This window comes from Fukomys damarensis, unplaced genomic scaffold (assembly GCF_012274545.1).
Source record: "Fukomys damarensis isolate Sample0158 unplaced genomic scaffold, DMR_v1.0_HiC HiC_scaffold_20, whole genome shotgun sequence".
Taxonomy (NCBI): Eukaryota; Metazoa; Chordata; class Mammalia; order Rodentia; family Bathyergidae; genus Fukomys; species Fukomys damarensis.
Window position 1 is genome coordinate 479,465 of NW_022900932.1, and position 6,075 is coordinate 485,539.

A 6,075-nucleotide genomic window follows, 5' to 3' on the forward strand; every position below is an offset into this window, starting at 1 on the left:
GTTACATAACTGCCTTTTCAGCTGTCTTCCTTGTATGCAAAGGAACGTTTCCCTCACCTGTGCACAGCACAGAGTTTGCTCAGAAGCACAGAGTATTTTTTATATTCCCTTCATATGAATTTTTAAACTGAAGATCTAATGCCCTTAATTTCCCTTTTTTTCCCTTTTTTTTCCCTCCATCACCAGGGATCAAACTCAGGACCTTGTGCTTGCCAGGCAGGTGCGGCACCACTGAGCTAAATCCCCAGCCCTTCAGTTTCTTTTTTGATATTGAGAGGTTTTTGTTTGTTTGTTTGTTTGTTTTTGTACCAGGAATCAAACTCCGGACCTTCCACTTATGAGGCAATTGGTGCAAACACTGAACTAAATCCCTGGCCCTGACACTGAGAGTTTTGTAAAGAAAATCATAACTGTACCTCTTGTTGTAAATTATTGACACTTAATTTTGTACCACTTGGAAAGTGTTACTCAATATTTTTGCCATTGTGTGTGTGTGTGTGTGTGTGTGTGTTTTAAATTTCTAGTAAAAGGAGAGAGGAGAACAAATAAACCACTGTCTGGGTATAAATTGAAGATTGCTTTATGTAGATTAACATCTTGATTATTTTTGCTTTATACAACGGTGCTGTGAGGGAGGGGGAAAGTTTTTTGTTTTTGTTTTTGTTTTGTTTGTTTTTGGGGATGGTGGTACTGGGATCATACTCCGGACCTTGTGCTTGCAAGACAGGTGTGGTGCCACTGAGCTAAATACCTGGCCTGCCTTGTTTTTTGTTTTTTCTGGTACCAGGAATTGAACTCAGGACTTTGCACTTGGCAAAGCAGCTGCACTGCTTTGTTTTTAAATAGGAAAGAAAAGAGAAATTTTGTAAGAAGGGAATATTAACTTCATCATTATGTAAGCATGCTGGATAAAGGACAATACAAAACTGTTTTGTTTTGTTTTGTTTTATTGTGTTATGTTTCTTTGTTTTTTTGAGACAGGGTCTCACTATGTAGTTGACACTGACCTGGAACTCACTGTGTAGCCCAGGCTAGTCTCGAACTCACAGCGATCCTCCTGCCTCAGCTTCCGGAGTGCTGGGATTACAGGCATGCGCCACCATGCCTGGCTTACTACAGAACTGTTTCATTGTTATTTATTTTAAATTCTTAATTCATGAGGGCAATGGAGTTGGGCAGGGGGTAGTGGGATGAGAGAATAAAAATATATTAGTTGTGTTTTTAAGATAGTGGAATATGCTTAAATTTCTTATCTGCATTAATAAAGAGCTGTTCTACTCTGTTTTAGAAGCATTCTTTTTAATTAGCTTTTGTTTGTTTGTTTTTCTGAGGTTTTCTGTGGTATCGAGGATCAAACTCAGTACCCTTGCGCTTCTGAAGCAGGTAGCTAAATCACTGAGCTAAATACCCAGCCCAGGCTGGGCGTGGTGGCTCACGCCTGTAATCCCAGCAATCGGGAGGCTAAGGCAGGAGGATCACTGTGAGTTCAAGACCAGCCCGGGCTACGCAGTGAGTTCCAGGTCAGTCTCAACTACATAGCGAGACCCTATCTATCTCAAAAAAGAAACAAACAAAAAAACCCAGCCCAAGAGCTGTTTTGTTGTTGTTGTTGTTTTTGTTTTTGGTACCAGGGATCGAACTCGGTCCCATGCTTGCAAGGCAGGCGGTGGAGCCACTGAGCTAAATCCCTGGCCCGGGAATATGTTTCTTACTTTTTTATTTTTACAGAGATTTGCAGCTAAGAGTCTCAGAAGAAACTTTGTGCTTGGACCTTTGAGGAATACTGGAACTGTTGAGACTCTAGTAACTCTTCAAGATAGACTAAATGCATTTTACTTAATGCGATGGAAATGAACCTTTGGGCCGGGGTTGGAATGTTGTGGTTTAGATTTAAAAAAAACTCCCCCAAGAGTCATGTGTTCAGAGGTGAGGCTTCAGGGAATTGATTAGTTCAGGGTCAGCACCTCATCCATGATGAGTTCATAGCTGTGTGCTACAAGTTGAGTCCACCACGCAAAAGTGGGGATCTGGAATGAGAAGACACTTCTCAGGTGAAGAGTTAGAAATGGCCAATACATACATGAAAACCCGATATCACCGGTCATTCGTGAAATGCACATCAAAACAACACTGGGCCGAGGATTACCTCAGTGGCACTGTACCTGCCTCAGAAATGCAAGGCCCTAATTTTAATCCCCAATACTAAAATACCAAAACACTAAAACTAGAGGTTCCATTTGACCCAGCTATTCCCCTTCTTGGGATCTTCCCAAAAGAATCAAAAGCATCAGATCACAGCCATATAATCTCACCCTTGTTTCTAGCGGCACAGTTTGTAAAGGCCACATTGCCCAACTGCCCGTCAACTAGCAAATGGATAAAGAAGATGTGGGTTTTTATACAGTGGAGTACTACTCTGCTGTAAAGAAGGCTGATCTTGAGACATGTACAGCTCAATGGATGGACCTTGAGACCATATTCTTAGGTGAAATAAATTGCACACACATGCTTACATACATTGTTTCTCTGGTGTGAGAAACAGAATATGGAAATAAGGACTGACATGTATAACAGATGTTGGGAAATGGGAGGAAAATGTTCCAATGGGAAGGGGAACAAGGGAGGAGGGAGGGACAAGAAAAAAGTGAAAATAGAAGGAAAAAATGGAAACAAAGCTTTTGTATGTAGGGAGGGGAGGGGGCTTGAGGTAAAACGAAATTTGGGCCAGAAATTTGGCTCAGTGGTGCCACACTTGCCTTGAAAGTGCCAGGTCCTGAGTTCAATCCCCGATACTGCTAAATAAGTAAATAAATTCATTACTTTCATTTTTTACAAAAGAGTTGGGCCCAGCCCGGAGGAAGTAGGTCACCGGGGCGTACTTTTTTAAATTTTCTGGGGGGTCGTGCTTCTGAAGGGTACGTCCTGTCCCTGGCCCCTTCCTCTCTCTGCTTCCCGGCTGCCACACAGTGAGTTAGACGGCATTCCATAAATGGCACACTAGGCCACGCAGCTGTTACGCTGTGCGTACTACACTGCTCAGGCGTGGTGACCCTCACTATTCCCTGTGACACTCCACAGAGCACGTCAGTAACACATCACATTTGTATGTCAAAAAGTGGTCTCCTGTGGCCAGCACTTAGCTCACTGGCGCCACACCTGTCTGACAAATAAAAGGTCCCGAGTTTGATCCCTGGTTAAAAAAAAAAAAAAAAAAATGGTGTTCTTATGAAGCTCGGCACAGTACGTTTGCTCTCCCTGTTTCACGACTGCATGATGTTTGCCCCTGTGACTTGAGCCAGTTTCAAACTTCGCAGCAGCTCTTCATTTTAGGGCAGGACCTGGAGGATGCCTGCGAGTGTCCAGGTACTGGGAAACTGCAATCCACAAAACTCCAGGAAATGTACCAACTTCTTCTCATCATGTTTTATGCACTTGCCAAGCATTCCGTAAGACCAATTTAGAATGGAACAAAAGGGGGCTTGATCAACTATTTCTCTCCGTGGACGGATGCCTGACCTTTTCGGTGTGTTCAGTGGCCCCGTCTGCACCTCCATGAACTGGTGCCACACTCCCATCATGCTTGGCAGCTGGGTGTGGATCTTCTTTTTCAGTTTCTAGGGATGACCACTGACGAGACCCAGGAAGGTGCCGGCACCAGACGAGGCCAAGCGACAACACTGTTATTGTTCCTTCTGAAGACGACACTGTCTTTGCAATCAACTCGATGATCAAATGTGTCTCTCCCATTCTCTAGCGCTGATTCAGTGGCACTTTGCAGGAGATCCCCTCTCACTGTACCTGTTGCCTGATACCCCATTAAAACTGAGCTCGTCAAGAGGAGCAATACAGGTGAAAAGTTTGTCAAACACCAAATACTATGGCCCAGGGCACGCCTCTTCAAGAGCATCACACTTTGAAGGGCAAATGGCTCACTGACACCACAGACCCCATGTTTAGTTTTTGAGTTTTTACCCTGACACAGCTGAAATCAGCAGTTGCAGTCCAGGCCTGTGGCACCACACTGAACCTCAAAGCCAAACTGAATGGACTTTCCCTGAATGAATTGTTTGGACCTGTGATGACCAAAATAAGGAATCAGTTTCATCAAAGCTAAAATATATCTCATTTGGAACAAATGTCACACATCTCTCATTGAGTTTGCTTATGAGAGGCTGCAACTTGGAAAACTTGTCCATTGGATTCAAATTTGCGTAGTCAACAACATGCAAATTAGAAAATATACTTTCAAGGCAGTCACGTCTCATGTAAGCACTAACCAGTACATTATGCATATCTGTTCTTTGTTCCCCAAACACTTGCCTTATGGAAACTGAGAAGTAACCACTCAAAAATTAATTATCAGAAACATTTGAATTTGGGACTCATCAGCCAAGATGGACAGCCTAACTTCTAACACATCAGCCACAGTTTTACTAGTCCCAGTAGTGGTGTCTTTGCCTAGTGTTCCAAAATTGGAAGCTGCAAGTTGTCAAACCCGTAACCAGTGCAACAGCCCAGAGGTGGTGGGGCACATGCTTGTAATCTCAGCACTAGGGAGACTGAGGCGGGAAGATCACTGCAAGTTCAAATCCAGCCTGAATTACATAGCAAGACCTTGTCTCCCAAACAAACAAAAAGCCCAGATAAATCATGCAACAATAATAATTTTGGCATTTTCTTTTTATAGCATAATAGCATAATTAGTAGAGAAGCAATAAAAATTACTAATATAGGATACAGTGCAATAAAATCACATGCACCTGTCTTTGGATTCCTCCTCAAAACCACAACCAGGAGCACCCATCACTTTCTGACAAGCTCTGAGCGTGCCAGGGTCTGCAGTAGTGGCTGCTGTTGTGCACCAAGTGGTAATCCAACCTCAGGAGGAGGGCATGTGTGAGAAATAGGACCTCAGTGATGACCCAAGCAGGAGGGCGTAAACAACCCTCATGAGAGCTGGGGATTTAGCTCAATGGTTCCACCTCCTGCCTAGCAAGCACAAGGTCCGGAGTTTGATCCCCGGTACCAAAAAACAAAACAAAATAACCTCCACGATGGAAGGGCCCAGTAATGGTGCACTAGGCTTTTAAAAGCTGGGTTCGTGAGCCTGGAACACAGGGCAGATGCTGGGGCAGCGGAGACACTTAGACATCTCCACTCCTTACAAGGGTGTTTATGTCCTCAGTGAAGAGGGGTGGCAAAGGTTGAGCTCTGAGACACCGTAACTAACATTCAGACCTCAAGAGGAGAAAAGATGCAGGTGCAGGAAAGGGAGCAGGAAAACAAAGGAGTGAGCAGCTACCAAATATTTCTGGGCAGTGGGGCTGAGTCAGAGCCCTGGCCCTCTATGTGCTGACGTGGCAAGAACAAAGCAAAGCAAAGATGAGGACAAAAGTGCGACTGTGGCTTTGGAACAGAGCAGGACTGACAGGACTACACTCACACTCTGATCAAGCTTCCCAATATTATCTTTATTTATTTAGCAGAACTGGGGATTGAACCCAGGGACTTGCTACCATTTAGCTACATCTCTAGCCTTTTTCGTGATTGTAAAATTTTGAGACAGGGTCTCTTGTCATCCCAGGCCATACTTGAACTTCGTTCCTCCTGCCTCAGCTTCCTAAGTGCTGGGATTACAGGCCTATCCAGCCCTACTCCTATTAAGTAGTGGAGTTAGAAGTGAAGCTATAGCTTGTTTGTGGTTTCAGGGGCATATGTCGGACTGCACACTTTTCAGTTCATTCTTTTAGTTGTTGTTGTATTGCGGCTTCTTGGAGGGGACACTACACTTTGGGATTTTGTGACTCAAGTGAACAATGGACAGGGAGGGCGATATTGTCTTTGTCGGTCTGGACTGTCTTTTCTGCCTTTCATTCGTCATAAGGAGATGGCAGAACTAGCATCCAATTAAAAAAAAAGAAGAAGAAGAAGAAAGTATGCCTCGGCTGCATCGTACTATCCAGAAATTACTGTGTAAATTCCTTGAGGGTCACAAAGGAAATCCGACTTTTTGCGAGCCAGGAGCTGCTGGCCCCGCCCACCAAGCTGGTCCCGCCCCGCCGGCCGGGCCACGCC